Source organism: Balaenoptera musculus, chromosome 11 (assembly GCF_009873245.2).
Source record: "Balaenoptera musculus isolate JJ_BM4_2016_0621 chromosome 11, mBalMus1.pri.v3, whole genome shotgun sequence".
NCBI classification, from domain to species: Eukaryota; Metazoa; Chordata; class Mammalia; order Artiodactyla; family Balaenopteridae; genus Balaenoptera; species Balaenoptera musculus.
This window is the reverse complement of record NC_045795.1, coordinates 75,474,706-75,491,096: the sequence shown is the minus strand read 5'-3', so window position 1 is coordinate 75,491,096 and position 16,391 is coordinate 75,474,706. Positions and strand designations below refer to the sequence as shown.

The following is a 16,391-nucleotide window of genomic DNA, read 5'->3' as shown; positions in this document are numbered from 1 at the left end:
CTTGAAGGAAAACGTTATATTTAGTCCCTTCTACATCCCCTCTGCTCCTCATTGGAACACCAGAGTGTTTGTTGAGACCACTTGTATGTTACTCCTGGGTTTTACCTCTGATATTTTTTCTTCATTTTTATCTCCTCTACTAGACTCTTCTCAAAGATTATATTCTTACTGGTTTTCTCAATCTTATGTGTTCTGATGTGTATGGAAATTACTAGAACTTGTATATAGAGAGCATCTTCAAAGAGCAGATGTGTATTGTTAGTCGTCATTATAGGCAGTGTAACTTTGATTCTGCCCCATGAATTTTGACTCTACTTGGGTAAAATGGTCACACAGGACTCCTTGATAGGTGTTCTCAAATTAGCTTCCAGAACTTTGTACAGAAGGGTGCTAGGCTCCCCCACCTTTTTGCATGTGTATATTTCTTTTCTGGCTTAAAATTTGCATATTCGTTATTCATGCAACGAATATCCATCAAAAACCTTTTGATACCCTGTCATTTGCCAACCCAGTGGCAAAAATGATGGTATGTATAAGCTAAAAATGACCCAGGAATTATAGGAGATAAAGATACTTGTTGAGCTAAAGTAGGAGATGCCTTGTAGGTATTTAGATGATCTCATTGTCTTCTACATTTTAATCATAGCCTCTCTCTGTCCCTTTTTTCATAGACTCTTAAATGTATATTTTTTCACAATTTTAAACTCTTAAGTTGGGATGTATCTCATAATTGATGGTCACTTATATTCACTGTAGGTAGGTAGCATTTGGGACATAGTTCTTTTGGCCTGCACATGTGTGAACTTTGAAAGGGTCAGCATCAAAACCCACAGAATGGATATTGGTGGTGTGGAAGAAAATCCCAGAAACAATATTGGCACACTCTTAGAAGAAACGCCTGTTCACTTGATGACACAGAGGGTGGCAATGTGCAGGCTGTAATGATCTCTCCAGTTTGGTAGTCAACCACAGCCAGACTACAAGCTTGCGCCTTTAAAAAATTGTATTATGGAAAATTTCAAATATACACAAAAGTAGAACTAATAGCATAAACACCTATGTATGTATTACCAGCTTCAATAATTATTAACATTTTGTCAATATTATTTCATGTATCCCCATTTTCTTTTTCTTTTTTTTGCTTGAGTATGCTATTTTATTTTTTTATTGAAGTGTAGTTGTTTTACAATGTTGCATTGTTTCTGGTGTATAGCAAAGTGATTCAGTTATACATATATGTATATATTCTTTTTTGTCTTCTTTTTCATTATAGGTTATTACAAGATATTGAATATAGGTTCCTGTGCTATACAGTAGAACCTTGTTTTTTATCTGTTTTATATATAGTAGTGTGTATCTGCTGGTCCCAAACTCCTAATTTATCTCTTCCCCCCATTTTCCCCTTTGGTAACCATAAGTTTGTTTTCTATGTCTGTGAGTCTGTTTCTGTTTTGTAAATAAGTCCATTTGTATCATATTTTAGATTCCACATATAAGTGTTATCATATGATCTTTGTCTTTGTCTGTCTGTCTTACTTCAGTTAGTATGATAATCTCTAGGGCCATCCATGTTGCTGCAAATGGCATTATTTTATTCCTTTTGATGGCGAGTAATATTCCATTGTATATATACACCACATCTTCTTTATCCATTCATCTGTTGATGGACATTTAGGTTGCTTCCATCTCTTGGCTATTGTAAATAGTGCTGCAGTGAACATTGGGTTCACGTATCTTTTCGAATTAGAGTTTTCTCCAGATATATGCCCAGGAGTGGGATTGCTGGATCATATGGTAACTCTATTTTTAGTTTTCTAAGGAACCTCCATACTGTTTTCCATAGCGGCTGCACCAATTTACATTCCCTAGAAGGGTTCCCTTTTCTCCAAACCATCTCCAGCATTTATTATTCATAGACTTTTTAATGATGGCCATTCTGATTGGTGTGAGGTGATACCTCACTGTAGTTTTGATTTACATTTCTCTGATAATTAGTGATGTTGAGCATCTTTTCATGTGCCTATTGGTGTTTGATTGAGGTGTTTGTTTTTTGTTATTGAGTTGTATGATTGCTTGAGTATTTTAAAGCACATTCTGGATAGCACATCATTTCACCTGAAAATTCTTCAATGTGTATCTCTAATTGATAAGGACATTCTTCCTTTACTTAAATACCATGCCATCATCACACTTAATGAAATTAACAGTAATTCTTTAATATGTCCTTTTGTAGTTGGATTTCTTAGAGAATCCAAATGAGGCCCACACACTGTATTGAGTTGTTATTTTTTTTAGGTTTCCTTTACTCCACAACAGTTCTTTTACCCTCTCCTCTCGATGTCCTTGATTTGTGGGAAAAACTGGATTGTTTGCTCTGTAGTATGAACTTGGTTGTTTGTGTCCTTGTGGTTGTGTTTAACTTATCCTTCAATAGCTTGGCATTTAGTCTAGAGTTTTTATTAGATTTTGTAAGTTTTTTTAGGCAAGAATACTTCCTAGGTGGTGCTCTGTTATGTCCTGTTGCACTACAGCATGAAGCACATAGTGATGGATTATCCTTCTCTTAGTGAAGCCAAGATTAATCAGTAGGTTCAGGTTGTCAGCCTGTTCTTCTGTTACTAAAATGGCTTTAATGTCCGCTGATGATAGTTGACCGAATCTGGATTTAGGCCTTATTTCATTGGGGTTGCAAAATGGCAGTTTTCTAATTCTGTCATTCTTCCTGCATTTATTACATGAAATTCTTCTGTAAAGAACTTTTTATCATCAGTCATTTGACTACACTGAAATACAGTTCATATAGACAGGAAAATATTTCAATTTTCAGATTAATGAATGAATACCTAGTAACCTCCAATTAGTAACCAACTAGGTTTTTGAAGTATCTTGTGAACTTTAAAAAATATTTCATATGTTTCAATTCATCTCAGTTATTAATCTTTTCGGTGCTCAAATTTACTCATCTTAGGTCTGTAGGGACTCCTTCAAGTATCGTTTCTGTTGATTTCAAGTGTCCTTTGTATTGTTTTTTTTTTTAATTGTTTAAATGTTTATTGTATGAAATATTAAATGTATGTAAAACTAGACAAAATACTGGAATTAATCCCCATGTACCCATATCCTGTTTCAAAAGTAACCAATTCATGGCCCGTTTTATTTCTTGTATGCTCCAACTCACCTCTCTCCTCCCATATTTCTTATGGCTTCATTCTTAAATATCTCCGTTTAATCCATTAGCTTTTAACTTCCATCTTTCTACCACAACAAGATGTCCCAGGTAGAAATATGCTTTTAACGGCTTAACTTACCGCATTGATTAATTAGGGTGACACCAGCTGCTTTGGCAGATAAACTTGAAAATGTAATATGGCTTAAACAAAATGGAAGTTTTTCGCTCACATCATAGTCTGGTATTGGTGCTCCTGGTGAAGGAGTTTTTCTCTTGGGATAATTCAGGAATCTAGGCTTCTCCTATCTTGTGTTTCTGTCTCCCCCTAGGTCCATGATGCTATCTGCATCTAGCCAGTGGAAAGGGAAGAAAGAAAAAGAAGTAACCACCCGTTTCTTAGAAGTCTGAATCCAGAATTGGCACATATTCCACTGGCTAGAACTCAGTCACGTAGCCTCACAGGCAGGTCTCATCAATGAGAATGAATGTCTGGAAAGAAGAATATATGAATTTTTGATGAATAGCTTTTAGTTTCTCCCATATTACACTATACATTGAAGAAATCCACAGATCTGAAATTCTCACTTTTGTCATCATCTTCATAGTTACCTGTATTATGTCTTTAAGGTTTCATTCTAGTTCATTACATGCATTTTACTGGCTTAAAAGAACTGATGCTTTCCAAACAAGGGCAATGAAGGAAATCAGTGATGACTAACTCTTGAACTGAGTAGTTGCTTTTTGTTTTCTTTCTTTTTTTAAATAGGATCATACCTTTCTATAAATTAAAGATGGGTATTTCCATCTTTGTTAGGAGGGAAGAGTGGATACCAGCAATTGTGAGTTTGTCTGATTTCTGGAAAACAAGGACTTATATCAAGAACAAGAAGGGCTGATTAATATCCATGCTTATACACGGGTAGAAGAAGGGCCAACAGTATTGATAATTGACAGATAAGTGAAGAGACCCAAGAGCAATGGTGACTGCACAGACTTGATGTCCACCTCTTAGGAGGTGAAAATTTTGGATAGTCCTGCTAATTTTAATATGAAGGTATTGAGCCTTATTTTGGTAAATTCTAAACTGACTTGTGACATCCAATGCCCAGGATGCACACCAAGCCAGAGAGAGGAAGCCCAAGGGGAGAAGGGAAAGCAGGGACAGGCTGCCAAGGAGAGGAAGCCCTATCTCTGAATTATATCAGTGGTTTAAGTGCTCACTCCCTTCCCACTGGGTCACCAGACTGGGCCATGCCACAGCTGATTATGGGCTCTCTGGAGAAGCCAAGCTTTTCCTTCTGAATAGGGATGACTATTATGGAACAGATAGCAGATACCCATATTTCATGTGTAAATATTTACTAGATGGAACAAATACCACCCTTGGCCACTGGGCCACAATTCCAGGTACACCCCTTAATCTAATTCAAGATTAACAGTTAGAAAATTGCCTCTGTGTTGCTTCATCTCAAACATGCCAAGGTATTAGCATTATGGTGTTAAAAAAAAAAAAACAGCGACAATTTTCTCATTGATGTACTTTTTTTTAACAAAATAGATAGTCTAACTTGTTAAGAATATAGCTTTCCCTATGGGACTCTATAAAACTAGTATCATTTTGGGTGGACAAGTAAATTGGTGATCCATAAATTTAAACATTTTAACTAAATTTCTCTTTGTGCAAAATAAGGTTTTCAGTGATCCTGTTGATCCTCCAGAGTACTTCCTGTCCAACATTTAAAAAACAAAAAAGACTAAGGAATTCTCTGGGTCCATGAAACTTGTTAGGTAATGGATTACTGTAGACGCTGGTAAAATCACTGTGCCTCTCAGTTTTGTGAGGGGATGAATGCTTTTATTGTAATTCAGCAAACATTTTACATACACAATATCATACACAATAATCTAACTTTTACATTTTATTTCTTTTGAGGTGATTTTAATCTAAAGTAGGAAACTACCTTTCCCATAACATCACACTTTATAGACCTTCTTGCACTGATTCTTTATACTATAAACCTGGATGAAATACTGTCATCAAAAAAGGGCTTAATTTGGACATTTCAAGGGGAACATGAGGTTCCAGTATACTCCTTTGAAGTTTGCAAACGACTTTCTCATCCATAAAAACCTAAAGTATTATTCACAAAGACTCCAACCTACAAGAACTTATTTTACCCTGATGTTCCTTCCTCTCTACCATAAGTAATGCTACTTGGCTTGTGAAGATGAGCCTGGCTTTCCAAAGAACCTTCAATTTGGTAACAATATTCTCTTCTAAGTGCTGCAGTAGCCCACAGTCAAAAATCCCTCACAACAAATTTTAGAGAGGCTAGGGTACAGGGGAGCAAAATATAATTAGAACAACTGTAAGACAAGTTTAAGACTTGATTGGTTTCCATGTTTAGGTAGGTCTCCCAGTAAGGACTTCAAGTGTCTAAAAATAATCTTTCCCTAAAATGTTGGAAATTGTGGTGTTTCTTACCAGCTACAAGTATAGACTTTGTAAAGTAGTAGTGCTAGCAGGAGCAAAGCTGGGCATTTGATTTGTGCTAGATACCGCTCTGACTGCATTTCATGATTACCTCAGTGTTTTAGAATTGCAGCCCCATATCTACAGCCTTTATGATTTTTGTCATTTTCTTGTATCTTTACTATAACTTGTTTAATTTTTTATTTAACTGAACCCCTTTAAAGTTATTATGAACAATTTGAAAGTACACAGAAGTAGAGAGAATAGTACAGTGAATTTCCATATACCCAGCACATGGACAAGACAGGTTTCATGGGCATCCAACCTGTGGAGTCATTCAGCACCCATAGTTTATTAGGGCCCCATGTTTGGTTTAAAACTCTACTGTCACTGTTTTGAATTCTCAATAATTTATGAGTAAGGAGCCTTGCATTTTTATTTTGCATTGAGCTCTGCTAATTATGCAGTCGTCCTATACCTAAACTCAGTAATTATCAAGATTTCTGCTCCATTTTCTTCATCTATTCTCCTGTCATTTTTCCTCCCCCACCCCTTTCTTTATCTCTCTTGCTCTCTTTTTTCTGAAGTATTTTAAAGCAAATCCCAAACATCAGTTCACTTTACTCTGATGTACTTCAGAGTGCAGCTCTAAAAAATATGGACATTTTTGTACTTAACTACAATGCTATTATCACATCTAGCAAAATAAACAGCGATTGGTATTACATAATCCCGCTTCACAAACATCCTCAGCTGACTTGAAAATGTCATTTACTGCTTTTCTATTCACTTTTTTCTTTTTATCAAATCCAAAGTCTGTATATTACATGACATATGTCCCTTAAGTCTTCCCTAATGTAGAGAAGTCCTGCCTCCGTTCCTGCCAGAGCCTTGTTACAGAAACAGGGTCCCTTGTCCTACAGAAGGTCTCACATTTTGGTTTCTTATGATGTTTTCTAACTTGTTCCTCTATCCCTCATATTTCTTACACTGAAGTTATCTCTAGACTTGATTTAATGTAAGTGTTCTTGGCAAGAATGCTTCATCAATGGTGATTGTGCTTCCTACTGCTTCATCAGGAGGCATCCATAGTTTGCAACCACTTTTAGTGATGCTAAGATTCATAAATGGGTTTGGCAGGTGACAGCCTTACCATTCCATAGTAAAGTTCCCCATTAATTTTTCATACAGTGATCACTTCTATTGATGGATGTTATCTGAAGCAATTATTTCATTACATGATTACAAAAAATCATGATTTTCTAATTCTGTTATTTCTTTATATTTATTAACTAGACTTTTTCAGTGAAGTACTTTCCCTCATAAACTACGACTATTTGGAGCCCAGTTTTTCTTTTCCTTAACTTAGTTTTGTCCTAAGAAATTATGTTAGTTAGCTTGATGTACTAGTTATATATACTTTTAATATGCTTAGAATCAAACACATAATTAATAAAATAAAAAGTCACTCATATACCATCTAATATTGTCTGTTATGCTCCCAGTGGTACATGTGTTAGATTTTGCAAAACACTATTATTTCCCCTGCTTTACAGATGAGGAAACCAAGGCATTGTGAGGCCAAGCAACATTCCCTGGGTGGATCTTGGGCTAGAACCCTGTGCTCTGACATAGAGCCAAGCTATAACCACTCTGCTGTCATAGCACTATTCTTGGTGGCCAAAGTGTTGTATATAAAAAAGGCACCCTGATGTTTGAGATGGAACCAAGAAAATGATTTTATAATAGCAAGCCAGTGAGAAAGCCCAAAACTCTCAGATAATTAATTGATCTGTGTTCTCACTTTCATCTGGTGCTGCCTCCATGACCAGTGTGATTTATTGCACCTACAGGTTTAAATCAATAATCTGAGTGTATTAGAGCCTAGATTGACCTAATAAACTTCTCAGACTTCCCCAACATAATGCTTTTGTAGCTTTTGGATGAAATACTTAAAAATTTTTTTTGTCTTTTCATTATTATTCTTAATAATTTAAAACATATCTCTGTAAGACAACAAATGGAAACCACGATTGTTGTTTTTTAGAAAGGAAAGGCTGTTGCACAAACCAGTCTAGTCAAAGCAGAAGGCTAAGTTTTCTTCAGGCAAATTATTGCCCAGACCTTTGAATCACAAGAGGAACTTTTTAAGTGCCCCTGAGGAGTCCCTATACCACAATCCAAATATTTAGTTGTGAAGCTTAAATGCAAAAATTTTGAGCCTTGTCTCTGACCATTTCTTTTGATGTGCTTTTTCATAAGCAGTGAGACTAAAAAAGTCACACTGAAGACCTTGGAGGGATTTTGTCTGTTGGAACATACATGTTAAACATTATCAAGGAGCCAAAGGAGTGAGGTGGAGGAATAGCTAGAGCAAACGCAGAACCTACCTTGCAAATTTAATTCTTCCTGGGAAAATATCAAACCACCACTGTCTGACAGTGATCTCTTTTTGGTTAATGTTGAGAAATAAGATAGAAACATGTTTGTTATTTTATGTCATTCATGTTATTTTATAAACTTTTAGGAATAATTTAGTCTAATCTTTTCAATTTGCATGTGAGAAAACTGAAGTCCAGCTACTTTAAATAATTTCTCCTGAGATTAACAGATAATTAGTTGCAGACCCAAAATTAGAGGTTTCCTCAGCTTTTCTGACTGACACACTAAGGTACTATTTCAACTAAAGTATTTAATTGCAAACAACAGAAACTGATTCTGACTAACTTGAGCAGAAGTATAATTTATATAGGGTAGATTTGGGGTGGCTTACAAAATCTAATGTCAATTTTACTGTAATTTTTTTTTGGTGAGGAGTTAAGGAATAGAAATGGTTAAGTGAGGAAAAGTGTATTTTAAATTTTAAAATCACAGTTATCATGGATAGAATGCAAAAAATACATTGTTTGAAAAATTGTATTGAGGGGCCAATTTGCCCCTTTGTTCACCTTAGTGTCTTAATGTGTCCAGTCTCTGGAAATAGCTTTTCTCTGCTGTTTCTGGTTTTTCTGTACCAGAAAGGGGGTGAGGTGAGGAGTGGTGCTTCACATCTTGGGGGTGACTCCTGTGGTTGGATGAGGGAAGGAAAAGAAGCTCAGGTGCTCTGGCTTCAGGGTGGAGTATATAAAAGTTACCGTGTGAAGAGCCACCTTCTGCTAGTATGTCTCTCCTTTCCTTTTTTCTCCAAAATGATCTCTGAATCCTTCTCATCCACAGAAGACCTCTTCAGGTTGAAAGGTTCCTGGCTCCAAAAGGGAGCCATAAGGAGGTCAGAATTGAAACTGTAACTTCATGTGGACAAGGTACTGTAGCATGTAAACTGCTGCATTTCCAACGGTTGGAATAGTCCTTGCCCATAGTGGGTCCTAACAGGTAGTTATTTAATGAATGAAATAATAAAACAGCTCCACTTCTGGACTCCCATAACTCAAACTGGTAATGATTTAGTTGCTAAAATCTCCTCTTATGTTCTGTTGCTCAAAAATGTTATGCCCAGATGCATAAAAATGATGCTCCTTGATCCACTCACTTGTCATGAGCATCTGAACAGTTAGTTCCCAATGACCTGGCATACTTTGATTTATTGTTCATTTGATTTAATTTACTGAAGGTGACCTTACTCTATTTTTCTGCCAGAACTCAGGCTGGATCACGGTTGTTGGTGATCCCCAGGGAATAAATCATAAGTGATGACTTTTAGTCATATTAGGCCTGCCTCTTCAGTATAACTTCCGTGTAGTGAACCTAGGCCTTGAGGCTGATGATGGCATTTTGTAGACAGGCTACAGTGACTTCTAGTTCTTAGAACTGTCGTTGGATTTACCTGCAAGACAACAGCATTCTCAACTGTGGGTAGAACGTGCCGTTGTTTCTGGGAACTCTGGAAAAGACAACTTAAAGAAAACCCCATACCTTGATTTCCAGAGCTTTGGCATTTAACTGGGATGGGGTCAGAGTGGGGAAAAAAAAAAAGATTGGAATCACTGAATGGATTTCTCTATCTTCAAGAAATATATGTAAATTAGTAATAAAGTAACCAAGAAATTTTGAGGATGATATACTTAGGCAGAGTTCCACCTTTTAGGCAGTTGGGTGAGTCTGATTTGCATTCCTTAGGATTTGCTCAAACTGTTTATAACAAGTGTGGCTCCAGATTCTGGGTGGGAACCTGTAAGACCTTGTGACTACATATTAATTGAGCCTCTGAAAAAGTGTCTGAATTCCACAGTGATAAATTTTAATGACTTCTGTTTGTGTATCATTAACAAGCTTCTGGTGGTTACCAAAACTTGTAAACAAAGTCATTTTGCCAGTGCAGATAGTGTCTTTTTACCCCTGAGTATGACCTTGAATTAAAACAAACAAGTAACTTTTGTTTATAGTCCTTTTCTGCTGAACTAGAGTAACTTTGAGATGGTGTTGAAGCATGTCACTCCTTGGCTCAGAACCTTGTAAGTCTCCTCATTTCACTCCAAGTAAAAGCCAAGTCCTTTACAATGGACAAGGAGGCCCTTCTCCCTACCAGAGATCCTTATCCCTCTGATCTCCTACCCTTTTACTCAACCTTACTTCTCACTCTCCTCCAACCCACGTGGGCTCCCTTGCTGTTCCTCAAACACCTGCCATAGGGCCTTTGGACAGATTTTCCCTTTGTCTGGAACGCTCCCCCTGCTGGCTAGCAACCTGCCTCTCCTTTAATGTGACCTCTTTGTTGAAACCCACTAGACCTGCCATATTTAAAATTCTAACTGTCCCTCCATCTTCCTGATCCTTCTAAGGCTGCTCTAGGGTTTTGTTTTGTTTTTTTTTTTTGGCCGCACTGCATACTTGTGGGATCTCAGTTCCCTGACCAGGGATTGATCCCGGGCCACGGCAGTGAAAGCCTGGAATCCTAACCACTAGGGCACCAGGGAACTCCCAAGGCTGCTCTATTTTTAATATTTGTCTTTAGCATTTAACCATCCAACATACCTTTAATTTAGTCACTTAAGTTGTTTACTGTTTATTATCTGCTTCCCTGCCACTAGAATCTAAGCTTCATGAGCATAAGGATCTTTCTCCTTTCTTCAGTGGTGTGTCCCAGGTGTCTAAATCAGCTCTATCCAATAGAAGTTTCTGTGATGATGAAAACATATCTGGTAGACACTAGCTACCTGTGCTAATTGAACACTTAAATTGTGGTTAGTTCCAATGAACCCCTGAAATTAAATTAAATTTTAATTTGATTTAATTTTAATTAATTGAAATTTAAATAGCCACGTGTGGCTAGTGGCTACCTATCATATTAGACAGTACAGATCTTGAAAGTTTATTTAATGAATGAATGAACGTTTAGCTCTCTAGATCAGTGCTTTTTTCTTTTAATTTTTAAATTTATTTTTGGCTGCATTGGGTCTTTGTTGCTGCGCGCAGGCGTTCTCTAGTTGTGACGAGCAGGGGCTACTCTTTGTTGCGGTGCGCGGGCTTCTCATTGCAGTGTCTTGTTGCGGAGCATGAGCTCTAGGCGTGCAGGCTTCAGTAGTTGTGGTTCATGGGCCCCAGTAGTTGTGGCTCACAGGCTCTAGAGCGCAGGCTCAGTAGATGTGGTGCACAGGCTTAGTTGCTCCACGGCATGTGGGATCTTCCCGGACCAGGGATCGAACCCATGTCCCCTGCATTGGCAGGTGGCTTCCTAACCACTGCGCCACCAGGGAAGTCCTAGATCAGTGCTTCTTAAACTTCAGTGTGCAAAGACATCACCTAGATTCCTGGGGATTATTGTTAAAAGTGCAGATTCTGATTCAGGAGATCTAGGGTGGGGCCCAAGATTTTGTGTTTCTAACAAGGTCCCAGCTGATATCTTCTTATACTTTAAGTAGCTAGAATCTGGAAGACTAACGTTGCCTTGCTTTTAGTTTGTGTGTTTACTGAGGCCAGGTGATTCTTCATTTCCTGGACAGGAGAGATTACTAAAAATTACCTGTTAGACCCATATAGCAGCCTATAGGCCAAAAGCCTACAAAAAGAGAATGATTTATTCCCTTCTCCATGATAAGATGATTCTCCTTGTCCCTTTTCTCTCTAATTTGGTTGAATTCAGTTGTGGTTAATTTAGAAAAAAATTTTTTTCTTCAATTCTGGCTGCTTTTATGCCAGTTTGCAGCTTCTATGCCAGTTTGTGCCCACTTGACTTATAATCTGTTTTTCCAGGTCACTGAGGATATGTGCTATTTACCCTTTACAAAGAATTTTCAAGTGGTGCTGGACTACTCAGTCCTGCATCCTTCTATTACCTGAGATAGCTGGCTAAATCAAACTCCCACAGGGGGAAAAAAAAAATCTCATCAATCTTTTCCATTGTTACAATCACATTGTTCATCTACAGAATAAACATCACCTAGTTATTCCCTCAGGGAGGAGTTTAAATCTTGTTCATAGTCCTTACATTGCTGCAAATCTGTGGTCCTTCTTCTTAATTATCATGTATTCTTTTCCAGGTGGATTTCCGTCAGAGCAGTAAATCTTGGTGCAGATCAATTTTAGGTGTTGTTAGTATTTAACAACAATTAATGTACTGATGAATATATGTAGCATCACCTGATTTATCATCCCCCTATAGGCTCTTCAGAAATATATCAGAGGCACAATTTACAGTACCTGTCAAGAGAAAAAGGATAAGACCATCTTAAACACTCAGCTTTGTTTTTTCTCAGAAGAGGGTGAGGATTGGCTGTGTATCTGACATCTTCTGGCTGAGTGCTGGTCTAGTCTTCCAGCCTTATCTGCAGTGGCAGTGCATGGCCTTGGCCCGCATGAATGTTCTCGTACCTCAGGGCTAACTAACTGGTCCCCAGCATGTCGTCTCTGTTTTTTGCTTATTCTCTTTCCTCTGCTTGCAATGTTCTACCCAATTCCCGCAGCCTCCCCCCCAATGCCTAAAGATAACCTTTTCAACACTTGAGTCTGACAACAATAACCACGGTAGTAGTTACATTTATTGGCCAATTGTGTGTACCAGGCACTGTTCCAAGCACTTTACGTATGTTATCTCATTTGATTCTCACTACAGTGGTCTGAGCAAGAAGGTACCATCCTCCTTTTGCAGATAGAAACAGAGGTTTAGAGAGGCCGTTAACTTGCCCAAATTTACATAGTGAGTAGGGGACCCTGGGTTTGAACCCAGGCTGTCTGATTCTAGAATCCTTCCTCCTAACTGTTCGACTATACTGCTCAGATTTTTCGTTCTCCCTGGGACGTTCCTCCTTTCTCTTGTTTGCTTTGAGGCAGACGACATAGTTGCCATTGACCGGGACCTGGGGTCGAAACTCATGGCTCTCTCCCCAGTCTTCTCCTAGCATTTTGTATCTACCCATACCATTTCTCCTGTGTTATAGGATAATGTGGTTTTTCTCCCTGCTCAACTGTCTTGGAGGCAGAGAGGGGCATATTTTACTTACCTTTTAGTGCTTTCATGAGTTGTAGAAAGCTATCCTGACTTTACCAAATTTGGGTTTCTAGATAGTAAATTTTCCATAATTATGGCAGAACTTGAAGCTATATGCTTGCTGTATCATCATGCAGGAGGGGAATACTCAGTGTACTGTATTTAAATATAATAATCCAGTTGGGTAGACTCAACTGAAGCTAAAACCTTTTAAACCCCACCTTTAGTGCTTTGAAGATGGGCCTGGGGCTCTGCTGAGAGCTTATAGGTTCCTTGTAGGTTAAAACAATGGTTAGTGTAGTGGTGTGCTGGTAAGTGTTTAACCACTGGCTCTCCAGGAAAAGAATGTGTGTGTGTGCACGTGTGCATTTATTATAAGTTTTACTGATGTAAAGGATATGTAGCTATAATTTATAAATAATAATGAAATAATCACTACTCTTTATTGTAGGTTCCAGAAACCAGTAGATTCTCATATAACACTATTGTTGATTTTGTCAAACTCTTGAATCCATAGCCAGTCTGTGTTTGCAATTGTTGAACAAGTATAGTTCTGTGAAAAATATCGTATAATAGTTTTAAATGCTGCAAGAATATGTCAATAATTTTTTTTTTGTTCTACTCAGAGTATAACAGCTACAGATGTGGCACACTTTAAGTCTGATATGCATGTTCTCCATCTCTCTCAGATGAACAAAACAATATCAAGTCTTGATTTGTAGCATTTGCCAATTTGGCCATTTTTAAACTACTGATGTGACTTGACTGAAAGTGGACTTGGGCAGAGATGCAGAGTAGCACTCCGTTATACAGCATTTCCACCATACAGCTATAATAGATGCAAGTAACCTTAAGAGTAAAGATGATAGTGAAAGAATTGGAAAGTGATGAGTTTTGTATATTTATTACCCTTTTAAAATATTTTTACTTAATTGTAAATTACATATTATAGTTTATAAAATTATATAACTTAATTTTTAATAATGGCTGTGTTATGTATATGGAATCTAAAAAAAAATGGTTCTGAAGAATGTAGGGGCAGGACAGGAATAAAGATGCAGACATAGAGAATGGACTTGAGGACACGGGGACGGGGAAGGGTAAGCTGGGATGAAGTGAGAGAGTGGCATGGACATATGTACACTACCAAATGTAAAATAGATAGCTAGTGGGAAGCAGTGCATAGCACATGGAGATCAGCTCAGTGCTCTGTGACCACCTAGAGGGGTGGGATAGGGAGGGTAGCAGGGAGATGCAAGAGGGAGGAGATATGGGGATATATGTATATGTATAGCTGATTCACTTTGTTATAAAGGAGAAGCTAACACACCATTGTAAAGCAATTAGACTCCAATAAAGATGTTAAAAAAAAAAAAAGCTACTGGTCAGAAATTAAAAAAATAAATAAATAAAGTAATGGCCATGTTTAACAACTGGCTTGCAAAATTCTTGAAATTTAACAATGGGCTCTTATAAGTCTAGAGGTGGCTTCAGCACACCACTGGGTCAGTCCAGCTCAAAAGTGCTGTTTGGTTATCAGACTCAGGTATGGGGAGGATAAGGCTTGAATTTCAGCCCAGAATTTTACTTTCAGTTTATAGATTAATTTCCTTACTCTTTGTTTAAGCATATTGTATGTCCTAAAGTATTTTGTAAGTCTTAAGATTTCCCAGATCAGGCAAGACTGGTGAAGAAATGTGCATTTAACATTGTTGAGTCCCCCCTTTGAGCCAGGCCCTGTGCTAAGAACTGTACTTGCATTATCTTGCCTGGACTTCTTAGGAGATAAGTACTATTATTATCTTCATTCTGTAGAAGGGAAAACCAAAGCTTGGTGAGAATCAGAGGCACACTGGTCATTGCTGGAGGAGGGAGTCAGCCCATACCCCAGAAAAACTCATGGCTTCTGCCGAGGAAAGCAGAGAAGAGAGGAAGAGGAAAAATGGCAGATGAAGAGGATAAAGCAGGCTCTTTTATCATATTTCTGTTCCCTCTTCTTCCTCATTCTTCTTCTTCTTGACGTGGGTGTGGTGGTAGGAGAAGAATGTCCCCTTCTTCCCCTGAGTATAAAATCATTCCATCTTCGTTGTAGAGCAACAGAAAATGCATAAAAGTATAGAGGTAAAAATAAAAAATGACTTCTGATTTTATTACCCAGTGGCAACCAAGATTTTAACTTTTAGGAGTATATATCAATAAAATTTTATGCACATAACATATAAAATGTAAATAATATATAATATGGCAAAATATATGTTTACTTTTATTTATTTAACAACTATTTCTTTCCATTATTATTTCCTGAATTTGGAAAGGGTTATCTTTTTGATAACTGCAGTCCTTGGCTATTTGGAAAATAAAACTTAGGGGCTGGAACTGCAGAAACAGAAGCTACGTATAATCACCACATCTTTTCCTATTTATTGCAATCTTTTCCCACAGAAGATAGTCAACAGATATATTAAGAAGCACCACATGAGTAATTTGAGCTTCTGTAATTTCTGTTTCTTACTTTTCTCCATGCTTTGGTAGATGGCAGGTAGGAGAGCCAAAATTTGGATGTTCCAGAAATTTATTATTTACTTCCTGGATAATTTCATATTTGATCTAACAGTGAGAACATTTGCCATATTTCTTGATCTGTAAATCTGAATTCTTCTGAATTCTGTTTGTTAGTGCTTTTGTTGATAAGAAAGAAAGGTGATATTTTCATGCACAAAGTGCTTATCCACTCAAAAGGGAAAAGCAAACCAGAATTCATACCTGGGTTCAGGCTAGATTTTTACAAATCTAGCCCTTTGGAGACATTGCCCATGAAGAGAAAAATCATATGGAGTGACATTTGGTCACCAACCTAACTAAGAGTACTTCTGGGGCCTTTAATCTACTGCGGCAACAATCATGTTTGACCAAAGTCAGTGAAACATCTCCCCTTTTATATTCAGTTATGTGACTAGTGGAATCATTTAATAAGCTTTGTCTTACAGCTTATTATATATAAGTCCTGTGTGGTTTGACCTAATAAATCATTATCCCTGTCTTGATCTTCAGATGTCGAACAGGTCATATTACTCTGAAAGAAATGTTGTCAAATTTTGTGTGTAAGATTATGTTGGTTATTTTCCTGTTTAGGAAGACCAACCTATATAGAGATGGAAAAATAATGTCTAACTGGGCAATAGAGGGTGGAGAGAAAGTAAAATAAGGGATATTTTGTATTGACAATTGCTAAATATAGGCAAGGTAATGTTTAAAACATTATCATCTTTATAGCTTTTATAAACACTGTCTTGGAAACAATGGCATATGGTTAGGGCTCAAAGAAG

The 16,391-nt window shown here is 37.4% G+C and overlaps 1 protein-coding gene across 10 annotated transcripts in view; it reads left to right on the top strand.

The window, feature by feature from the left end:
* Positions 1–16,391, top strand: part of FHIT (fragile histidine triad diadenosine triphosphatase) — a 1,509,753-nt gene that overhangs the window by 199,741 nt on the left and 1,293,621 nt on the right. The window contains exon 3 of one of the 10 annotated variants that reach the window (XM_036870235.1): positions 8,859–8,944. The exons of the other annotated variants lie outside the window; for them this stretch is intronic. The gene's annotated coding sequence lies outside the window, so the exon portion shown is untranslated. The remainder of the gene's footprint in view (positions 1–8,858; positions 8,945–16,391) is intronic. 10 annotated transcript variants of the gene reach the window in all.